This window comes from Sminthopsis crassicaudata, chromosome 2 (genome assembly GCF_048593235.1).
Source record: "Sminthopsis crassicaudata isolate SCR6 chromosome 2, ASM4859323v1, whole genome shotgun sequence".
In the NCBI taxonomy this organism is placed as follows: Eukaryota; Metazoa; Chordata; class Mammalia; order Dasyuromorphia; family Dasyuridae; genus Sminthopsis; species Sminthopsis crassicaudata.
Window position 1 is genome coordinate 499,619,826 of NC_133618.1, and position 24,697 is coordinate 499,644,522.

General features: G+C 38.7%; 1 long non-coding RNA gene across 1 annotated transcript in view; it reads right to left on the reverse strand.

The window, feature by feature from the left end:
* LOC141557723 (uncharacterized) overlaps positions 1 to 24,697 on the reverse strand; it is a 46,914-nt gene that overhangs the window by 2,294 nt on the left and 19,923 nt on the right. Inside the window, exons 3-4 of the long non-coding RNA XR_012486878.1 lie at positions 22,711 to 22,751; positions 3,042 to 3,234 (exon numbers count right to left, since the gene is read on the reverse strand). This is a non-coding gene — a long non-coding RNA (uncharacterized LOC141557723). The remainder of the gene's footprint in view (positions 1 to 3,041; positions 3,235 to 22,710; positions 22,752 to 24,697) is intronic.

Consider the following 24,697-nt stretch of genomic DNA (forward strand, 5'->3'; position numbering starts at 1 on the left):
GTGAGATGAGAATTTAGAGGAATAATCTGGATCCCTTTGAAAGACACTTTTTACTCAGCAGTTTTACTGAGATGCTCCATCCACTCTCCCAACCCCTCCCTCCATCACACATTTCATGCCTCTCTGTCTACTTCCTCCTCCCATTCCCTTATAATTCATCCTTCATGCCTCTCTATTCCCAGACTTTTACTCAGGACTCATCTTGTGTGTAGGAAGAACTTATTATCATGTTTATTATAAAGATTATTGCTGGGCCAATGTAACAAGTTTTTAGGTTTACAAAGTTTTAAAAATAATATTTATTATTTCTATTAATCATTGTTCTTTTCTGGGTCTTTGTAAGACAAAGAGCAATGGTAGTAATTCTCAGGGTGGTTTCCAAGAACCCACCTGACTTTTTTCTTCTAACTCTTATGACATTCAGGTTCTGAAGAGGGCAAATAGGTCTCTGAAGACAAATTTGTAGAAAGTGAGCTTGGGACTGCTGACGCTCACTGGGCAAGTGAGAGTTTAATGTAAAAGAGGTCATAGAGGCAAATTGTACTTGGGGATCTATCTCAGGGCAATCTTAGAAAAAAGTTCTCCTTCTTGAGTTTTGGGTGTAAATGATACTTTTCTTCCAAATTATCATTGATGATTGCTGTGTTTGGAGAATGTGTTGGGGGAGTTTGTGTGTATATGTGTGTGTAGAGAGACACAGAGAGAGAGACACACACACACACAGAGGAAAAAAAGAGAGAAAGATGGAGAGACAGAAAAGGAGAAGAAAGAAGAAGAGGAGAAGGAGGAGGAGGAGGAGAAGGTGAGAGAGAGGAAGAGAGAGAGAGGGTGAGGAAAAAATATAGGAATAGAAAGACAAAAAGAGAGTAGAGGGAACTTGTACAAAGACAAACTCCTAACTCAGGTGAAGCAATGATAACCTTTTTCTTCTTTTATGCCTAAATAAGTCTTCTATTTGGGTTAAGAGAAGTCTGAGTAATTTGGTCCCAATAAAGAGGCAACTCTACCATAGCCAACTCTGTTGCTTCATTGTGGCATGAAAATGATCTGGTTCCTTGAACACTTTGCCAATGGAGTACAAGCTCTGGCAGGTTCTACTTAGTTGGAAGCACTTCCTTCTCTTCTTTTTTACTTCTTCACCCTTTACATTCTGGCTTCTGACTTTTATCATTCAACTGAAACTGCTCTCTCCAAAACTGCCAACTGTGATCTTTTAATTGCCAAATCGGATAGCCTCATCTCAGACATCATTTGTGACCTCTGTGCAGTATTTGACACTGTTGACCATCCTCTCTTCTCAGATAGTCTCTCTTCTGAGTTTTTATAACATAACTCTCTCTTGTCATATGTTCTATTACATAACTCTTCTCTTACCTATCTGGCTACTTCTTAACTTCCTATGCAGGGTTGTCACCTATGGATCCTACCCTCTGTGGCCATACACTTTGGCTCTGCTTGGACAATTTAATCTTTTCTCTGTGAGCTCATGAGTACTCATGGATTCAATTATCAACCTCTATACAGGGTAATCCCAGATTTACATATCCAGCACTAATACTTTATCACAAATTGTCTATTTGGATATTTTCTACTGGATGTCTCATAGGCAGCTCATATTCAACATGTGCAAAATAAAACTGTTTTCTTCTAAACCCATCGCTTTACTTATGTCTTCTAGTCACCCAGATTTGGAATCTTTGAGTCACTTTCATCTCTTCTGATTCTCTCATCTTCCACATTCCACCAGGTGCAAAGTTTTTTTCCATTTTACTTCTACAACAGCTGTCTTGTCCTTCCTCGTCTCTATATAAGACTGCCACCCTACTTCAATTGTTGTTCAGTCATTTCAGTTTGTCTAGCTCTTTGTGACCCCATTTAGTTTTTTTTTTTTTTTTTTTTTTTTGCATAGATAGAGTGGTTTAACTTTTCCTTCTTTAGCTTATTTTACAAGTGAGGAAATTGAGGCAAACAGGATTAAAATACTTGCCCAGACTCACATAGCTAATAAATATCTTAGGCCAGATTTGAACTCAGGTCTTCTTGATGCCAGGCCTAGCTTTCTCTCCACTGTACCACTTAGCTGCCCTGAATCCTGGTTCAGATCCTCATTTAATTCTTGCCTGGACTGTTGGAATAGCCTCCTAATTGGTTTCCCTTGACTCCAGCCTCTTCCTTCAATTCACCTTCCACAGAGTTGCAAAGTAGAATTCTTTTTTTTTTTTTTTTTTTTTTTTTTTTTGATATTTCAGATAGTTTTTTTCCTCCAATTTTTTAAATTAATTTTTTATAATTATAACATTTTTTTGACAGTACATATGCATAGGTTTGTTTTTTTTTTTAAACAACATTATCCCTTGTACTCCCTTCTGTTCCGAATTTTTCCCCTTCTTTCCTCCACCCCCTCCCCTAGATGGCAGGCATTCCCATATATATTAAATATCTTATAGGATATCCTAGGTACAATATATATGTGCAGAACCAAATTTTGTTGTTGTTATTGTTACAAAGGAAGGATTGTATTCGGAGCAAAGAAGAATTCTTAAAGCTCATGTTTGATCATTTTACTCCCTTGCTCAAAATAATCCTCTTCTATTTGCAGTTTAAAGGCCTTCACAATCTAGCTTTAATCTAGCTTTCTAGACTTATTACACATTTATTCCCTTTTATATGGTCTATATTTCAGCTAAACTGGCTCGTTTCTCATATAGGACATTCTTATCTCTTGTCTTTATGCTTTTGTGCAGACCATCTCCTCTTCCTGTAATACCCTTCCTCCATAACCCTAGTTGAGTATGTAGAGACTTATCATGAGAAAGTCAGTTATCAGTGATGTATTTTTTTTTTTTTTGGCCCTCTCAGTTCACTAGGACTGTCAGTGAAGAGAAGGAAGGGAAAAACATTTTCAAAATGCCTACTATGAGCCTTACAACAAATTTTATTAGCCCCATTTTATAGCTTAGGAAGCAGATCTGTCAACTCTTGACTTGGGTTTGGGTCTTAGCAATAATAGAATGCTTTTGGACTCAGTCACTCTTATTTACCTGAAAAGTTTTGCTGTTTAGTGATGGATTGTTGGTTTTCTTTTGGTCAGGGATTCTTGCTCTGCTTATTCCTCTGTAGGTTTCAGATGGGGTGAAAAGCTTGAACTGAGACCTTACCCTGTCCTTGGAATCTGAGTTACATGGGTATTATTTGCTTCTGAATTTGCTCCTTTCTTGGTATGTAATCCAGCTCCTGAGAATATGGAAAGAGAGAGAGAAGAGTCTAGTACACACTAATGCAAAGGGAGTAGAAAATCAGTGATGAAGCTGAGGAGACTGAAGAGTTGACATCTAGGAGGAGAATTAACAATGAACATTACAGAGTAACCAGTAATCAGAGGAGTAAGCAGTGCCAAGTATATATATTGGGAGGTTAGAAAGGCTGAAGACTGAGAAAGGCAATGTGATTTTGAGAAATCATTTGTAACCTTAAGAAAAAGTTTTATGTGCAACAAGAAAATTGGATTTATACACATATATTGTATCTAGGTTATACTGTAACACATGTAAAATGTATGGGATTGCCTGTCATCTAGAGGAGAGAATAGAGGGAGGGAGGGGAAAATTTGGAAAAATGAATACAAAGGATAATATTATAAAAAATTACTCATGCATATATACTGTCAAAAATTATAATCATAAAATTAATTTAAAAAAAAAGAAAAAAAAAAGAAAAACAGTTTTAGCTGAGTGCTGAGATCGAAAGCCAGATTGCAAAAGATAGAGAAATGAGGAGGTGATAAACTGGGCAATAAGGGTAGAAAGTTTTTTCTAGGAGTTCTGCTATGAAAAGGAGGAGAGATAAAGAATAAAGGTTTGAGAAGGTAGTCAAGGTGTTTTGTTTTGTTTTGAGTGATTTTGGTGTGTTTATAAACATAGGGAAGGAGAAGGAATGGAAGTGACAGAAGGGATTAGATTTAAGGATACGAATAAAGAGGTTGAGGTGGGCAAGGAGAAAGACTACTTAGATTCTTCCTTGGAATTCTGAACAAATATGTGAAGTTCCACTTTTTCTTGTCCAGAATTAACTGCTTACTGATCATTTCCAAACCATGTCATTCTTGCCTGCTCAATAGCCATTCCTTTACAACTCTGCTTCTCTTTATGTATTGTTCTGCTCTGTTGGAATGCTTTTCCTCAGAGGATGGACTGGTTTGTTTGCATTTGTGTTGTATAGCCAATGGTTAACATATAATGTACTTAATAAATTCTCTCCCTCCCTCCCTTTCTTTTCTCCCTCCCTCCCTCTCTTCCTTCCTTTCTTCCTCTCCTTCTTTTCTTCCTCTCCTTCCTTCCTTCCTTCCTTCCTTCCTTCCTTCCTTCCTTCCTTCCTTCCTTCCTTCCTCTCCTTCCTTCCTTCCTTCCTCTCCTTCCTTCCTTCCTTCCTTCCTCTCCTTCCTTCCTTTCTCTCCTTCCTTCCTTCCTTCCTTCCTTCCTTCCTTCCTTCCTTCCTTCCTTCCTTCCTTCCTTCCTTCCTTCCTTCCTTCCTTCCTTCCTTCCTTCCTTCCTTCCTTCCTTCCTTCCTTCCTTCCTTCCTTCCTTCCTTCCTTCCTTCCTTCCTTCCTTCCTTCCTTCCTCTCCTTCCTTCCTTCCTTCCTCTCCTTCCTTCCTTCCTCTCCTTCCTTCCTTTTCTTCTCTTTCTCCTTCCCTTCCTATTATTCACTTATCTTTTCCTCTGATATTGGAACAAAGAAGGGGAAAGTAAAGTTTAATGTTGAAATGATTCTAAGTGTAGAGTTGGAAAGAATAGGAGGGATGACCTCAATTTTTCTTCAGTGAAGTTAGAGCTGAAGTCCTTGGCTAAAAAGGAATGTGAAACAGGCAGTACAAGTAGCCTGAAAAAAAGGAACAGATTCTGTGCAGGATGGTATAGTTAGTAAGGGAAGAGTAAAAGTGTTGGTATGCAACAGTGAGGATCTAGTTGAGATTCTATGGCATATCTAAACTTTATGACTCCTTTAGGCTCTGCACTTTGTATACAATGGTTGCTTAATAAATATTTGTGAATGAAACAGCTCATTGTCACTTAGCAAGTTAGTGAATCTATTTTATATCTCTTACCTCAGAGGTAATATGTTCTTTATTTACTATCATTGTAAAAAAGTAGGACTTCCTTTTATTTGTCCCCAAACAACTCTATTTGAACTTGGAGGAGGTGCCCCTAGTAGTTCCAGTATTCTTGTACTTGGTGAGCAAATCTCTGCTCCACTTCATTATTTTATAACTACTCACCTTGTTCACTTACTATTAGTACTACTCTGCTCTCAATTGCCTACAGGATAACTTATTGTCTTGTCATTCAAGACCCTCTGCAATATGGCTCTAACCATTTCTTGTGGCCTTGTACTTAAAGCAAATTAGGTTATTTTCAGATTTAGTTATTGATATATGATGGAATGCAAGAGTTTCCAATGCCTTCTAAATTTCAGTACCCTAGGATAAAGTTAGTCCAATTGCCCTACCCTGATCACTATTATTCTTATTCTTATTTATGGTTATTATTCTTCTCAGAATAATATGTATTTCTCATATGCACTACTGTTTTATTATTTGTTTTATGGATAATTGTGTCTATGCTTTATTTCCTTTACTAGATTACAAGCTCTTTGAGGGCAGGGTCTTTGTCTTGATCATCTTTGTATTCCAGCTATCTCTAGCATAGGTTCTTACAAGTAGTAGGCACAAATACTAAAAACTCTCTCTTCAACAAATCATCTCATATCTATTTTGAATGTATCTTATATGCATGTGTTAATTTCTCTAGTAGAATGTAACATCTTCTATAGCAGGGACTTTTTAAACCCTTTTGTCTTTGTGTCATCATCTCTGAGCACAGAGCTAGAAACATAAAAAGTTATTGATAAATATTTTTGATTGATTAAATTAAGTATTCCTGATTTTTAAAAAAATCTCATATTTTATATCCAATCTATTCTTGTTTCTATAAATTAGATTTTTGAAAGTCTAGGAGTACAACACCTGATTGTTGGCTGAGAAATAGGACAGTGTTGTGGACACCACTTTCTTCACACATGTGTAGTTGTATGCTCTACTAAGTGGTTTTTATTTTTGTTTTTTATTTAGTAGCTTGGTCTTTCCCTCTGTAATGACCACAGTGCCTAGCTGAGGGCGGATGGCATTAGGCAGATGGTACAGAGATTGGTTTGCATTCAGACTTCTTGCCTCCTCATAGCAGGCCCCCTAAACCCTGACATTCCGGCTGCAAGTCTTGGAAGTCACGTGAATAGCTGATCCTGGCTGCCAGAGCATTATTGTTAGCACTGTTGTTAGGTTGTAAGGGAAAAAAAAATAATCATAGCTGGGCTTTGAAACCCATTTTGACCTTATCTTAGTCATTTTCTTTCTGAAGAGCTGTTGAAATGTTGACAAAATGCTTTTTGGCTCTCACATGTGGAAAGCAGACATGTTCAGGTCTCCAACGCTTTCTGGAAACTAGTCAAACAGCTTCTGACTATAATGACGGGCTAAGGGGAATTAGGAGGCATTCTTGCTGGGAAAAATCGGCAGAATGTCGACACCCAGGAGGGTACGGGAGGCAGCAGAGAGCTGAGGTCATGCCAGTTTCTGTCTGTCGGTCTCTGCAGGTGCCTTCACAGGCTCAGAAATGACAGGTGAGAGAGGGCATCCCTTGCAGCACTCTCTGCCTTCCGTGATTCTTTGCATAGGACTACTGCAAAGGTCCAGTTTGCTTTCTAGCTCCAAAGACACAGAAGAGTAGGAGCAAAAGGAAGAGTAGTGGCAAAGGGAGACAGGAGAGGCGGGGATTAATTGGATAGGAAGAAATATAGAGGGGAGGCAGAGAGAAAACCAGATGGGCACCAGGGACAGAGGTGAGCAATCATATTAGAACAGTCACAGTTAACAGAGGGAAGAAAATTAGAGACATTTCAATTGCTTCCTGGCTAGTATTTGGAGAGGATTTAGACTCTCATGACATTTCATAGAAACTGTCATTATACTATTATATAATTTCACTTATTAATTCAACAAATATTTTTAAATGCCTATTATGTGCAAATGGGGGAGATATAAATATAAAAATATGGCCTCATTTATGTTCATGAGAATTACCTCTTTGCTCTGAGAACTTGAGTTTTCTGCATTTGTAAAATAGGGACAACTATCATGACTGTCCTTATGGTTTTTAAGAAATGACTTAGTAGAAAAAAGAAAATGTTTAAAGAGCACTCCCTCCTCAGGTGAAAGAAATAAAGTGACATGAGTTTTTAAAAAAATCAATCCTTGTTGCTTGAAAATACATTAGGAAGATCACAAGTAAACAAGGCAAGCCAGCACTCTCACATTGTGAAATTTGAAATGACCTAAAAATTCTGATCAATGTAATGACCCACTAAGATTCTAGAAGACTGGGGATGAAGAATAGCTCCCAACTTCTAGCAGAAAGGTGATAGACTCAAGATACAGAATGAGACATGATTTTGGAGATGGCCAAAGTGAGAATTAATTTAGCATGACTATGTATATTTGTTTCAAGGATTTGGCTTTTCTTTTCTGGGGGAGAGGAAGGAGGGTAGAGAGAAAATAAATTCCTGTCAATCGCAAATAAATTAAATAAATAAACAAACAAACAAACAAACAAACAAACAAATAAATAAATAAAAAAAAGGTGATGTGGTATAATTAAATTTTGATCCCAGAGAATACCTTATTAAGTGTAAAGCAGATATCTATAGCAAGAAGGACTCTCTGAAATAAAAGAACTGCTTGGGAGGTACTTATAGTGTCCTACTCTCAGTAGATGTTAACTGATGGATTCTGCTCCGATTTTGTGGTCACCACTCTCTTTTTCTCCCCTTTTTCTAAGTTTCCAATTTCTCTCTTCTTTATATGTTTCTTCTAATTTGATCTAATGGTACTAAACACAATTGTCTTTTTGTTATTTGCCAGAATCTGGTAGGCAATCAAGTGAGGTTTCCTACCTCATCCTCTTCTTCTCCTGTGATATATTTTCCTTTGACTTTTTCTGTGTTCACAAGTGTTGGGGGCAGTTCTTGGATAAGTACTTTTCTGGGGTGTCAGCACTTTCTAAAGTCTGTGGTTAAGCTTTGAGTTCAATATTAAATGCTACATGAATTTAGGATTTCCTTTGATCTGACACCAGGGGTTTTCCACACCTATGAGGGTGGAAAAGTGTATGTGTGGGAGGCAGAGCAAAAATAGGTGAGAGGCAGGGAGAGGAAGAAGGGATAGAGGCTTAAAAAGAAAATGCTTTATAAGGTTCCTTCAGAAACCTTCACAAGAGGAGAGATTATAGAAGACAGAAATAATCTAGAGGACTTTCACTGAATCCATTCTTTCTGGCCATGTTGTTTTTCCATTATGAAAAAAGGCAGATATGTTTGAGGATATTGACAATATCATGTCCTAGCCCTGACATTGCAGATGGGGTGTACCAGGGTGAGGTAGAGGAAGAGACCCTTTCTGCTGACGATCTGTCAGGTTTGCAGTTAACAATTTTTTTGTACATTAAATTTTGCAATTGAATTGATGGTAGGATACGAGGGATAGTGAAATCTCTTACAAGAGACAGCAAAGTAGAAGGGTATTTTGGGAAGGGAACTAGATAGCCTATGTATTATATTAATGCCACTGATGCTCAGAAACCTGCTCATTTAGACAGAGGCACTCATTTATTCCAAGATGTAGTTGAAATTGGAGAGAAATCAACTATAGATGATGAAGTTCCTCAGTTATTCCTATTTGCATATGACATTGTATTGGTCCTATCAGGCCTTGGGACTTGGTGTGAGATTCATAAATGAGGTCTACTTTATAAGCACTCACAAGAATCAGCCTGTCTTCTCATCAAAAACCAAGAAGATGATTAAAGAATGTCTTTTGTCCAGGATATGAGATACACTTGAATTAGATAATCCAGAGAACAGGTCTATCAGTTCATATGCTTTTGATAGACTCTATTGGATAAGGAACTGAAGCCAGAATTGAAAAGGAGGAGGAGGAGAGTGGGCTGGATGGCATTTAGGAAGCTGGACAGTGTTTTTAATTGTCCCAAGATTTTCTCTGAAAATCCCATATCCGTTAACATTAATCCTCTTTTAGTTATGGAATATGAGAATTTCAGTTTGTAGTTCACACCCAAAGGACAATGGAGACATGCATGGTGGACATGAGTAAGCTGTAACATTTTACCAATGAAGAATTACAGGGGAGAAACAACAAGATGTCAGGGACAGATGCATGACAAGAAGAGGAGGTAGGGATGGTCATGTGGCAGGAGTGATAGATGACTGAGGGACAGTTTGCATCTCCCACAGGTATCCGTCCACACAATGCCAAAAGGATTTAGGGATCCTCAGAAGTTGGGTAGATTTTCTGTGGAGGACTTATGGGAGGACAGAAGATAAAAGTTTCAGTATGGATTGCAGTATGGATTGATTTCTATGTGTACCTATCATTGGGAAGACCCAGGACAATTAGATCACAATTCCCTAGAAGTTCCAATCTATAAATGACCAAAAAGATCCTGTTCAGGTAGAGAAAACCATTTTAAAATCCCTTCCAAGCTATTAGTGCTATTAGCTCCAACTTGGGCTGAGTAAAATAAACAAAGACTAGCCCAAGATCCTCAGAATAAAAATTTCAGTCTCACAAATTCTTTCTCGGGGCTTTTTTTCCCTTCTGAATACATAAGGGAATAAATATTTTTCTATTTGCAATTCTAATAGCCATTTTAAAAATTCAACTAAATAAACATTTATTAAATTATACTGTGTTGCAAAATTTAGTGCTGGATATTGTAGGACATAAGTTAAATAAGATATGGTTCCTGACCTTCTGGAGTTTACAATCTATTATATTACTAGTAGCTTAAGCTTTTTCAAAATGTTGACACCCCACTTTGTTTTGAATGGCCCTAAATCATTCTCCAATCTTGGGTTAAATCCTATCAGGCCATTCTGAGACTTACCCCTATGGCTAGAGGCATACTCATATGTAGGCACAGCATATATCTTCATGTTGGATATGGTGGATGTTGGAAGAATGATGAGAATGGACTATGGAATTATGTATTGGGGAGAGTAATCTAATATATCGATAGACTTAGAGAAGGAAGGGTAAAGGAGGAAAAAGTGATCCCCGGGTAATTATAAAATATTCTTCCTCCAAACCTAATAAATTCGGAGGTGATGGACCATGCTATTATATAGAGGAGAGAGGTTGTCCTTTTCCAGTTATAAATTGGCTGTTTTTTGTTTTTGTCTTTGTTTTTGTTTTACACAGGGCCCCAGCATTTTATGGGATTGCATCATGCACATTTCTGGGTGATGTTACTTTTCCCCAAAAGACATGGAGATTACAAAGCAGGAATACCATAGGAAACTTCTTTTTCCTCATACAGAGCAGACTATGTTGGGAACAGCAAGGCTTAAATGTGTAGAAATAGAATCTTCTTGAAAAAGTATGAAAATACGAGGAAATTTCTTACTTGAATAATATGATTTACATGTGGCCTTGGCTAGTGTTTGGGTTGGAAGCAAAAAAGGAAATGGGATGGTTTACACATCATTCTGGCAACAGAAATAAGAAGCAGGAGAGTTTATCGACAGACACGGAGAATCACAAAATGTCAATACTTGAACATAACATGTTAGTCCACTGAACAAAAAATATTGAGGTTAAGAAAGGGACCTTGGAGATCACCTAATTCAAGGATTCTTAATCTGGGGACTTGGTTTCTAAAATTTTTGATAACTGTATTTTAATCTAATTGGTTTCCTTTGGAACTTTATATATTTTATTTTGGGCACTGAAAAACATTCTGAGAAGAGGCTTCATCAGATTGTCAAATGAGTACATGACACAAAGAAGATAAGTCCAGTCTGCTCATTTTATAGATGAGAAAATTAAGGTTGAGAGAGAGGAAGTGAGTTAAATGATTTCTAAGTTTCCTTAGTATTCTAAATCTAAATCTATGATATCAAGAATAAAATTAGGTGTATAGATAGTATATTGGACAGAATATTGTTCCAAGTTCACAATCCTTTCTGGACAAATTGCTGAAAGGTAGCATGATGGTTTCATGGACTCTTGGGAAAGAAGTTTGATAATATGAATTAAAGTCCCCTTTAGAATGCATAAATAGCACCTCTTGTGAATGTGCTGTCTTGTTAATCCTTTTGTTTTATGTAATTGTCCACTGGTAGGTAGGTGTTTGATAGTGCTTATGGACTAGAATTAAATGTTGAAACAGTTGGGTGTTTAGATTCACTAACCCAAGAATTCTTAGATTGGAGAAGGCATATGATTTCAGGCTTTGGGGGTAAAGGAGGAGGGGAGAACTCAGCAAAAGAAAGAACAGAAAGGAATCAGTGTGAAAATATCTTGGTTTCCTTATTAGGAGAAGTTAGAAATAAGACAGAATGAATGGTGGAAATGATGCTAGAAGTTGGAGAATAAGCTTCTAGAGTGTCAGAGGGCTTCCTGGAACAATCTTATGCTTATGTTCCTTTGCCTGAAATGTTCTTTCCTTGTCTCTGCCTCTATAAATCTTCTTGGTCTTTCGAATTGTTGTTATTCAGTCAGTTTCAGTCCTGCCCAATTATTTGTGACCCCATTTGGGGTTTTCTTGGCAGAGCTGCTGGAGTGGTTTGCCATTTCCTTCTCCAGTTCATTTGACAGATGAAGAAACTGAGGCAGGCAGGGTTAAGTGATTGCCCACGTCTCGCAACTACTAAGTGTCTGAGGTCAGATTTGAATTCAGAATGATAACTCTTCCTCACTTCAGGCCAGACACTCCATCCACTGCCCCTACCTGTTTTTCAAAGCCTTTTTCAAATCTCACTTCTTCTGTGAAGCCTTTCCTGATGACCCGGTAATGATTTCATCCCATCCTAGCATTACTTACTAGTACCAGACATTTCATAAAATGTCAGTGTTGGATGGGACCCTAGAGGTCATTCAGTCTAACTCTTATTTTGTAGAACTGAGGGGGGATTGAGATCTAAAGGTATCTATTACTACTAGTGATGACAGCTAGCATTTATATAATACGTATATTATATTTCATTTGGTTCTCATAACAATCCTATGAGGCAGTGCTATTATTACCTTCATTTTCCAAATGGGAAAACTGAGGCTGAAAGAAATGAAGTGACTTGCTTAGGGTCACACATGTAATAAGTGGCATATTTGGGATTTAAATTCGGGTTCTCAGATTCCAAATCTAGAACTTTTTCTTCCTCACTCCTTTCCCACTGGAATTGTTAATTTTTGAGGATAATATGTATATTTCTCTTACATCCTCAAAGCACCTAGTATAGTTCTAGGCATCCTGAGGTACCCAATAAATCCTTTACAGGGTTGGATTCAACAGAGCCTGAATTACAATGATAGTTTCTAAACTCTCTTGGGGATTTTGCCAATCCATGCTAGTCTATTGGCAAGATCCTTAGTTCTGGGATAACACAGGGAAGGAAATTTTGTTCTATGACCTTTCTGAACCCAGCAGACATAAACAAGGGCTGCTGAGCTTTTCTGTTCCCATGACCACTGTGTGAGCCCATTAAGGGCCAGGCGGCTGCATTAAAACTCCAGCTGCTGTTGGAAGGGGCCACTATGACATCTGCACTACCCCCAGGCCTGGGCATGTTGATGATTGCCAAAACTCAGTCTTTACCCCTTTGCTTGAAAAGGCCCTGGCAGGCAGGCAGGCAGGCAGAGGCAAGCTGGGCTCAGGAGGGAGTTGGACCTGCTAGGGATTCATGGCATAGGACTCAAGTGCCTGGGGTATGCTAAATCACAAGAGCCCTTCTTAGCTGCTTGACTTCTGACCTAGGGGAGCCAGAAGATTTCTCCTTCTCTGTCCCACTGCTAATCAGGGATCAAATTTTGTGGACTATCTCCAAGACAATTCTTGCATCCAAAATATCTCTTGTATGTGTCTCCTCCTTGTCATTCCTGTTGCCCCAAACTCTAGACTAGACCTTCCTCACCTTTCACCTCGACTACTGTAGCTATTTCCAAAATGGTCTCTGTCTTACCCTTCCCACTTTTTGCCCCTCACTAATTTATCCTTCTACAAAATTAGTCTTCCTAACTCTATTCTCCGTTCTCATCACTTGCCCAGTTAAAAATCTTCAATACCTTGGGAATGAAGGGCAAACCCCTTAGCTGGGAATTTGCAGTCTGGCCCCAACCTGCCTTTCTTTTTAGCCTTATATTAGATTCTTCCTCTTCTGGATTCCATCCTCAGGCAAAACTGGTTTGCTATGTCCTAAATCCTTGTATACCTTGCTTTCTCACTTCCCTGCTTTTGCTCACAAGATGTGTTCCATCTGGAATCTCCCTTTTCCTCAGTTTCTGTCAAAATCTTATCTATCCTCCAGGCCCAGCTCAAATGCCACTTTCTCTGTGAAGCCTTCAATTCCTCCTCTCCCTCCCCCTATATTTTGTCCATTTTTTGTATTACTAACCAATTAATCAACAAATATTTATTAAGGGCTTGCCATATCTCAGGCATGACGCTAGGTATGGAGGATATAAAAACAAATAGTTCTTTGACAGCTTATATTTTAATGCAGAGGGCTAACAAGCCCCATTCAAGGATATATATGGAATAAGTTATTTTTGTTCATGACTTAGTCTCCTTATTAGATCTAAGTTTCATGAGAGTTTGTTAATTGTTATTTAGTTGTGTCCAACTCTAAGTGATCCCATGTAGGGTTTTCTTGGCAAAGATACTGGAATGGTTTGTCATTTACTTTTTCAGCTCATTTTACAGATGAGGAAACTGAGGCAACCAGCGTGAAGTGACTTGTCCAGAGTCACACAGCTAGTGAATGTTTGAGGCCAGATTGAAGCTCAGGAAAAAGAGCTTTCTGACTTCAGACTAGGCACTCTATCCACTGTGCCACCTAGTTGGTCATTCCTTTTTTTTTATTTTTACTAAATAGTATTTTATTTTTCCAATTACATGTAAAGAGATTTTTCATCATTTTGGTAAGATTCTGAATTTTAATTTTTTTCCTCCCTCCCTCCCCAAGAGAGCAAGTAATCTGATATAGATTATACATATACAATTTTTTAAAACATATTTCTTTCTGTTAGTCATGTTGTGAAAGAAAAATCAGAACAAAAGGGAAAAACCACAAGAAAGAAAGGACAAACAAATAAAAGGTGAAAATAGTATGCTTCTATCTGCATTCAATTCCCATACTTCTCTTTCTGGATGCAGATGGCATTTTCCAACCCAGATCTGTTAGAATTGTTTTGGACTACTGTGTTGCTGAGAAGAGCTAAATTTATCATTGCAGACTATCATATAATCTTGTTGATATTGTGTACAATGTTCTAGTGCTACTCACTTTACTCAGCATCAGTTCATGTAAGTCTTTCTAGGTTTTTTTGAAATCAGCTTGCTCACTATTTATTCTATTCTATTCTATTTTATTATTATTATATTATAGAACAATAATATTGTTCTACATTCTATATATGTTCTATGTTATGTTCTATATTGTAGAACATTTATTTTGTTCTTTTTTATTATGTTCTATATTATAGAACAATAATATTCATTACATTCATATACCATAACTTATTTAGCCATTCCCCAATTGATGTAGTTGTCCATTTCTTGAGGGTAGAGGCCACATTTATTTTTGTCTCTCTTTTGTCTACCATAATATTTTACACATGTGGGACACCAAAATCCTTTGGTCTTTCTTGAGGAAGACAGGCAGAGTGTGACCTGCATATGTAGGTTTGACTTAAGGGCCAGCAGGCCCTTTTTCTTCCATACTCCTTTGCTCCCTGCCCTTACCCTCCCCTCCTGGGAAAAGGAAACAAAACTGCTTGTAAGCTTTATGCTGAAAGATGTGAATAGAACCAGTGGATAGCAGCCCTGAAGGCTATAAATTGGGTAATGAAATCTCATGGCCAGTGGTATTGCAGTCCACTCAGAGGTCTGGCAGTGTCAGAGTGGAAACATGCTTCCTAGTACATAGAAAACATTGATCACTGCCTATGATTTTTGTACTCTGTCCAGCAGGACATCCTAGCTGAGGCCAGGTGGAAGCTGCCAGCTCTGCCCACCTGAGGATGGGGAGAATAGTATCCCCTTGATATAGTACCCCATCACAGCCTGGCTCTTTAGGAGAAGGCTTCAGAGCCACAGACTGTAAGTCCTGGTGCAGTTATATGTATGGATAGTCAAAGGTAATGTGTGTTCAGTTTAGCTAATAGGTATAGTCCCTGACTTCTGTCTCCACCTAGCCCTCCCTTTCTTCCCTACTCTCTCCATTTGTTACAAAGACAGTAATAAAGACAAACAATACCTTTGGTTTAAATATCCTTTTTCCTCTTAATTGCTCAAATGAGTTTAGGGCCAGGAAAGAGGTAGGACTGGAATTGATCATCTCAGGATAAAAGACCAAGAAGTTTCAGTCCCACCCTGGTGCCTTTTAACGAGCAGGTCTGGTTCCCCTGCTAATCTGTAACAGCTTTAAATAAGGCTCTCTTAGGTCCCACCTACTCAACCTTAGGGCACCTGAGAAAACACTTTTCCCCCCAGGCCCTTCTTTATTTTATTTTATTGGTAATGTTTTCTCTCAGTGAGAGGGAGAAAAGAAGGTTCATTTTAGCCTTCATGCCTAAGAAGACATTGTTTAATCAAGCTGTAGTACAGCAGCAAATTTTGGGTTCCCCTCATCCTGCAATGCATAATGGAGCCTGTTGTGGACCTGCTGAGGGGGCCCCTGGGACTATAGAGCAGTGCAAGCCCAGCCCAGCTCCTACTACCTTTTCATATACCATAACTTATTTAGCCATTCCCCAATTGATGTAGTTGTCCATTTCTTGAGGACCCCTGTTTGCCTCCTAGATAGAGAAAATTTAAACAAGCACATTTCTTTTGCCCAATTCTCATTAATTGACTCTAAAAGGGTTTCTATTTTCTCTCCAAATGCTGATTGATCTAGTGGAGGTAAACAGCACCACCAAAAGAGTGTGTGTGTGTGTGTGTGTGTGTGTGTGTGTGTGTGTGTGTGTGTGTGAAGAGTTGAAGGTGATTGGATATCTAATGTTATTGACATTTACAGAGACAAGAGATAGAGAGACAGACAGGCCAAGAGACCGAGAGACCGAGAGACCGAGACCCAGACAGAGACAGACAGAGAGATAGAGAGGAAAGGATGGAAGGAGGGAGTGAGTGAGAGATACAGGGGAGAGATGAAAGAAAGGGAGAGAAGAGGGAGACAGAGAGAGAAGGAGAGAGAGGGAGATGGAGAAAGAGAGAGAGAAGCACAGAGAGATAGGAAGAGAAAGGGAGAAAGAGAAAAGAAGATGGAGAAGGGGAGGGAGATGAAGGAAGGGGAGAGGGAAAGGGAGTGGAAAGGAGCAAAAAAGAGCGAACAGAATGACTCAGCCTCTCTTAGAGTTTCAGCCCACAGATTTCTGCCTACATGGATTGTAGAATAGCCCTGCAGCTTGAACAGGAAAGAGACTAAGGCTCTTGAGGAGGTTGCATGGTTCCTTGACCAGAGTTTGGCAGTTTGTCTTCTCACAATCTCTCAGGTTTGAGAGTGGATGGAGATTTCCCCACACCCCAAGAAAGAGAAAATATCAGTGTGCTTAAGGAAGTAGGTCTAAATGACTCATCTTTTGGGGAGGGGGCAGATACAGAGGGCAGGGAGCTGCCTCCTGTGTGGTTCAGGCAGTGTGCTTTTCGGATGCTTCCTGAGGCACAGACTGAAAGCACATATTTCCTCTGTGGGAACCCCTTGTATTACAGGATACTGGGGGGGGAAGCTATTTTGAGGGAAGATTTGAGATACTAGCAGCTTAATTTCTGCTTCTAGATTGGTATTACAAAATTTGATAGCTTCTTCATTCTGCTGCATTTGACACAGTTGAGCCTCCTTTCCTTCCTGGGTTTTTGTGATACAATTCGCTCTTGATTTTCCTCTGACTTGTCTGGCTACTCCTTCCCAGCCTTTTTTTTTTTTTTTTTTTTTTTTTGCTGTGTCATCAGCCATGTTCTTCTAAATGTGGGTGTACCCCAGAGCTCTATCCTGGGGCTTCTCTCTCTCTTCACTCTCAATCATTTCATGAGCTTCAATTGATTTAGTTGTCATCTCTATGTAGATGTTTCCTAGACTTATATATACATCTCCAATAGAGATCTTTCTTGAGCTCCAGTCCCACATAATTCATTATCTATCATCAGATATCCCTAACTTGATAGCCTATAACTGTCTCCAATTTAATGTAACCAAAATAGAACTTATCTTTTGCTTCAAATGTGCCTTTTTTCTTACCTTCTCTATGACTGTTGAAGTCATTTTTCCAGCCACTGAAGTTTTCAGCCTCAAAATTCAGCCTCCATTCCTCTCCTTTCCTCACTCTCCCCACCATTAGCCAATCAGTTGCCAAGACTTGTCAATTCTTTTTTCCACAGTTCTTTTATTTGAACCCTTCTTTCTATTTCTAGCCGTCAGCATGCTAGTTCAGATTTTCATCACTTCCAGACTGGATGCTTATAAGAACTTACAAGTAGATCTCCTTGCTTCATCTCTTCTCCCTCTAATTCATGTATTCCAAAGTTAACAAACTGATGCTCCTTAAGCACAGTGCTGACCAGGTACTCCCTGGGTTCCAGAAACTCCTAATTATGATTGGGATAAAACCAGATTATTTTCTTAGACATTTAAAACCCTTAACAATTTGGTTCCAGTTCACTTTTCCAGGTGAATTGGATATTATTCTCCTTCATACAGTCTGCATTCCAACCAAAGTGCTGTCTCCCAATAGAAGGCATTTTATTTCCTTCCCTTTGCCTTTAAGCTGACTGACTCCATTGTCTGGAATACAATCCCTCCTAATTTTTACCTAATAGATTCCCTAACTGCCTTTGATGTTCACTTCAAACTATCTCCTACCCAAGTCCTATCTTGATCCTCCTCTCCCTTCCCTTTTCCCCCCAATTGTGGGTGTCCTCTCTCTACCGGAAAATTCCTTTGCATTTACTTTGTAGATTTTGCATTTATTTAGCTAGATTTGTCATTTCCTTTCAGTGGAATGTGGATTCCCCAAGGGCAGAGACTATTTAATTTTTGTTTTTATATTCCTAGCACCTACCACAGTGCTAGTATATACTGGGTGCTTAATAAATGCCTTTTGCATAAATGAATTCCAGGTATTTTAAGTTTAACAGACATTTATTGAATACCCACTCCACAAGTACTTCAGGGATAAAATGATTTTTAAGACATGTTCTTTGTCTTCTGAGGGTCCACAGTTTAGAGAGAAGAATGAAAAGAGTATGGCAGAAGGAGATGTGTGCCAGAAGAGACATATAGAATGCTATGAGAAGGAGCTTATAGGAAGGACTTACCCCATTCTGCTGGGTACATGGAGGGAGGCTTTGTGATGGAGAAGGCGTCTAACTGGGCTTTGAAAGATGGATGGGAACCAGTATGATAATGGTGAAGAGAGCTGGATTTTAAATCAGATGACCTGGATTAAAATCCTAGTTCTGTTCCTTACTATTTGTGCCCTTTGGTAAATGATTTCATATTTATCTATAAAGTGAGGGTTTTGGATTAGATTTAATAAGTAGAAAGCTTGACTTGGAGTTCAAAGCCTACCTCCAACACTTTCTGTGACATTAATCTCTCTAAGCTTCAGTTTTCTCATCTATTAAATGGGGGAGAAGAATACATGTAGTATCTCACAGTTATTGTGAAGCATAAATGAAAAAATAGTTGCAAAGTGATTTGTAGACTTTAAGGTACCATGTAAGTGTCAGCTATAGTTGTTATTACTTTGAAATGGTGGGGATAGAAGAGCACTTCCAAAGGAAGGAAATGGAGTGTGTTCCCAGGACAGTGCAGTCTTTGCCTCTGGGTACCTCAGTTTCCCAGGATTTGCAGGAATGATAATTACTGTTTGGGATCCACAGATCAAAGGTGTGAAAGGCCAGAAGGATGGAGGCAGACTGGCTTTCCTCTGTCCCCATTATCCTTTCTCTTGCATACAGGTGAAATTTAGGTTGCTATTTTCTCTGTTTGAATGGAAAAGAGAAACTTGCCTTAGAGAAAGGCTGGCATCTGACATTGTTATCAACAAACATTGATTGAGCACTGACTATGTATGGATCATTGTGCTAGGTTTTGATTTACAGAGACATCTAAGACACAGTCCATGAAAGCTGGCTCCAATATACTTTTCCAGCATCAGCTCCTCCTACTTTCCCTCTACTCCACATTCCAGTTAAATTGAACTACTCTTCATTCTTTGCACACATCCCTTAATTTCCTCACTCCAAGACTTTGCTCACACTCCACTCCCTATCATCACCTGCTGAAATCATTGAATCACCAAATGTTAGAATTGAAAGATACCTCAGAGATTGTCCAGAACTCCTTCATTTTTACTACTACTACTACTACTACTACTACTACTACTACTACTACTACTACTACTACTACTACTAACAGCTAGCATTTACATAATGTTACAAGGTTTGCAAAGTGCTTTACATATATTAACACATTTGATCCTCACTACAACCTGGTGAGGGAGGGAGATTTTGTTATTAAGCCCATTTTATAGATGGGACATTGTGAAATTCAATAACTGACCCAGAGTCACATGGTTTTCTATACTACCTAGTTCCCAGTTCCTCAAATGAGGAACTAAGGCCCAAGAGGTAAAGGGACCTACCCAATCTTTCATAGCAAGTTCTTTGCAGAGTTTTAGAATCCTGGAAAGATGTGCTAGGATTTGTATGCACTGGCTCACTTTCCTCAGCTCCTTTTAATATCACAACCCACAAAATGTTCACTTCTTCCCTCCTAGTCATACCTCCTTAAGATATGGACAAAAGCCTTTTCTATTCCCAGTTGCCACTGACAGTGAATCCTCTCACAGAGACTCCAAGAAATTGGTTGGGATTCAGTACATATGGGATGTCCTCTTCCATTCCTCCCTCAGGATTAAGGGAAGGGGGCACTTCTGCTAGCATGGACAGATTCTTAGTAATACAGTTTTTAGAATAAGGATCTCATTTTTCCCCTCTGAATCTGGATGACCTTATGTGTCATCATCAAACCATCCAAAGTCTTGTTTTCCCCCCATATCAGGGTAATTTATTTATTCAAATGTTTATAGATACAAAAGCACATATTAAGGGAAAATATGGTTACAATCATCCTCTTTATAAGTGTATCAACACCAAACTTTGCAAATTCCAAACAAGGGGATGAAAAGCTTCCATCTGACTCCATAGCCACACAGGGACCTTTTGATTAATGAGACACCCTGGGACTGCTCCACAGGTAGTTTCAGCTTCTAGTTCCCATTTCCACATCCTCTCACCAACCCCTAGCTGTCCCAGCCAAACTGCCTTCAAGGCCTGTAACACTATTGTCAATTGAACTAGTAATAGAAGGTAGAACATAAATGGCAATTTCAAAATTTTCCTTAGCAAACACTTGAAGGCATGTCCACTGAAAAAATGGCCTCCAAAATACTGGAAAGGTTAGGAGAAAGGTCACAGAAGATGCTGAGAGGCAATTCCTATGTAAGAATACAAAGTCCCCAACATTGGATATGGCATATTGACAGTCACTACCAGCTCTCTCTTTCAAAGGCCTCCCCCGACTTACGAAGGAAGCAAAGTCTTACTTTAAAAAATTTTTTTATATGTATACACACACACACACATACACACACACACACACACACACACACACACACACACAGAGAGACACACACACACACACACAGACTCTTATTTATTTTGTTAAAGCAATCAGGGTTAAATGACTTGGCCAAAGTCATACAGCTAGTTAGTGTCAAGTATCTGAGGTATGATTTGAATTCAGGTCCTCCTGACTCCAGGGCTGATGCTTTATCTACTGCACCACCTAGCTGCCCCTCAAAGGCCTTGTTAAAGTCTGGAAATTAATTTCATTCCAAGTGAATAGGTCTCAACATTTGGGATTTTATTATTTTGTTTAGTTGATTAACATTTATTTAATACTGCCTATGTGCCAGGAACTGTGCTAGACAGTGTAACATAAATACAAAAATGAAACAATACATTATTATTTGTAGACTACTATTAAGAGAACACATACAAATACAAATACGTACAGCTAGGTGATGCAGTGGATAAAATACTGGATTTGGAATTAGGAATACTCATCTTCTTGAGTTCAAATCCAGTCTCAGACACATGTTAGCTGTGTGACTCTGGACAAGTCATTTCACCCTGTTTCCTTCAGTTTCCTCATCTGTAAAATAAGCTGGAGAAGGAAATGACAAACCATTCCAGTAATTTTGCCAAGAAATCCCAAGTGGTGTCATGAAGAGTCAGACATAATTGAAAGGACTGAACAACCAAGTAGTTTGGGAAGAAGAGCATTAGGAGTTGTAGGGATCAAGAAAGGCAAGTAGAAGGTGGTACCAGAACTTCATCTTGAAGGAAGAAAGTGACTGATTCTGTAACAGGAGAGGCAATGCCTTCTTGGCATGAGGGCTAGCTCCTGCAAAAGCATAGAGATGGAGTATCCTGGGTAAAGATGGGATGGAGAGGAGCTCTGAGTGTAGGAGGGAGAGTCAGGTCAGAAAGAGAAGTTGGAACCAGTTTATAAAAGAACTAAACACAACAGAGGCATTTATGTTTGATTCTAGATGCCACAGGGAGTCACTGGAGCTGATCGAGTAGGGAAGTGACATGGTGTTTAAGGAAAATCACTTTGGCAGCAGTGGGGCAAAGGGACTGGAATGGGATTGGAATACAGTGATGGAAGTAAGATGTGATGGGGGCTTGTAGTAAAGGAGAGCTTGTGTTGGTAGAGATGGCACTGGAGGTATGAGATATGGAGGTAGATGTGGCAAAATTGGGAGACTGAAGGATGTTTGCAGAAATAGGAAAGTTTGGAAGAAGGGTCAGTTTTGATGGAAAGATGCTAGGTTCTGTTTTGGACATGTGAGATTTAAGATGTTCTCCAGTTTGAAATGTCCAATAGACAACTGGTGATGTGGTAATAGAACTCAGGAAAGACACTGGGGCTGAATATATAGATCTGTGAATCATCTACATAGAGATGATAATTAAGTCCATGAGAATCATTGAGAGCATCAAAAGACTGTGGGGAGAGATGAAAAGAGAGCATGGACACAGCCTTGGTTAAGACCCATGGTTAAGGAGTGTTATCCAGAGAAACTGAGAAAGACAGAAAGAGTGGTCAGACAGTTAGGAAGAGAACCAGAGATTATGAACAAGAGAAAAGAGTATCTAGGAAAAGAGAGTGGTCCATACTGTCAAGTGCCAAGAAGAAGCAGGAGAAAAGACTATGATTTGACAATTAAGAGATGGCTGTAATCTTTGGACAGATTGAATGGGGATAGTTGGAAGATAGATTGCAAAGGGCTAAGGAATGAAAGTAGAGCCAATCAATATACACAACTTTTCCTAGGAATATGGCCTAGGAAGGCTGGAGAGATAAAGGACAATAGCTTGAAGGGGTAGTAAGTGGAGATGATTTAATTATACAGTTGCTTTACTAACATTAAAAGGTACTAGATAGGCATTAGAGACATGAATTCCATTTCCATTACTGATTTAAACTTGCTATGTGATTTCTAGCCAGTTTCTTACCTTGTTTGTGATCAGCGGAACCTTCCCTTTTGTTTTTCCATCTGCAAAATGGAAATAATTCTAGTTAATATCGCTTGAATGAAATAACATATTTAAAATACTTTGCTTTCTTTGGAAGGAAGTTTCTGTTTAAATGAGTATTTATAATGCTTCTATAACTAATAATGACATCCTCAATTGATTATATATTTAATAAAAACTCAGGTACTTAGAGAAGAGGCTATTTTAGGCGTAGAAAGATTATCTCCTATTTTGCTTTATGTTGTTTAGTTATTCCACTCTGTAACCCTGTTTGGGCAAGGATACTAGAGTGGCTTGCCATTTTCTTCTTCAGGTTTTATATTCTATATATACCCATAACCTGGGATTCTTAATCTGGGAAGTTTTCTCTTTGGTTACAGCTGCATTAAATCTGAGAGAATCTCAAGGGCTGAGTCCTAGTTGAGCAATAATCATAGAATCATTACTCTAGAACTGGAAGAGATCTCAAAGGCCAGCTTGTCCAGATCCCCAGAGGGTCACGTGATTTACCTAAAATTATATGGGTAGTAGGGCCACAGAGATGGGATTTGAATCCAGGTATCCTGACTTCAAGCTAGTTAACTTTTCACTCCTCTCTGGTAATGTGTGGAGCTCTGGTGATTTGATGGCTTAAATAACCAGTATAAGGCCAGTCTTGGCAGTCAACTTAGTATTCTGTGGTATTAGATCATATGTTTGAAGGCACTGGCTATTTATTTCTTCAATTTGTTGTCCTCAAGCACTTAAAGTGGGCTGGGTCAAAAGAGCCAAGGAGTGAGAGAACCCTCTCTCTCTTCTCCCTCACTCCCTTCTAATTTCTTTTTTTCATTATTTTCTACCTTATTTTCTCTTGTCCCTCCCTTTTTTCCCTGTTTCTTCTTTCCTCTTCTTTTACTTTCTCTCTCCTTCATTATCTCTTTCCCTTTCATCCCTTTCTTTCTTCAGTCCCTTGTTCTGTTTTTTCCTGTTTCTCCCCTTTCCACTTATCTTCATTTCCTTTCCTCCTCCTCTTCATCTCTTCCTCATTTTTTCTCCCACCCCTTTTCTCTATTTTCCTCTCCTCTGTTTAAGTCATAAACTCTGCCAATTAGACACCTTGCTTACCTCATCTATATGATAGCCCTCAGGACTAAGGAGATTTCTGATCTAGGTGCATTCTTCTGTCCTGAATTTGTAATTCTAGGCAAACAAACCAGTATTTGTATTGGGAGTAGAAAGGTGGATAAGAAATTTCTTTTGCTTTGATTGTTGATGCTGACAAGTATGTCTAAAGTCAGGTCTTTTTTTGAATGCCCCTGTAGCCTATACATTTACTTTTGTTTCAATTTACAATATGAGTTTAAAAAGTAAAATAGAAATTAATCTATCAATCAACAAATATTTTTTAAAGGCTTAATATTAGTGAAGTACTGTGCTAAGTGCTGGGAATACAAAGATAGAAAGGAACTCTGAACTCAAAGAAAACTTATTAATCTATAATATACAAAATCTATTTCCCAGTAGTAGTTAATAGTACCTCAGATTGGTACAAATGATCCTTTAAAAATGATTTTTGGGGGTACATGCATGTTCCACTGATATTTTAAATTCAACTTGCACAGAAAGGAGTTCCTTTTTTTCTGCTCTTAATAGAGCCTTGACTATAAATTTTGTTACTTAGGGCAACAAGTATGAAAGGTGCCCTCAACTCAACATTTTAAGACAAATTCAAATGAAGTCTTGAAGAAAATCCTTAGAAAGACTTTGATCACAAGGTCCTGTGCAGGGATGGACAGAGATAGGACATAGATTGTCATAGTTAGTCACTCTGAAATACCATGAAGTCGCTCGTGTGAGGCAGGGAAGGGAAGAGGGTAGGATTGGACTGGGCTTGGGAGGATGTCCTAGGAGAAAGTGTTTGATAACATCTTATTTTAGTTAATTATTCTTGCTATTTCTGTTGGAGTATGAATGCTATTCAGAACAT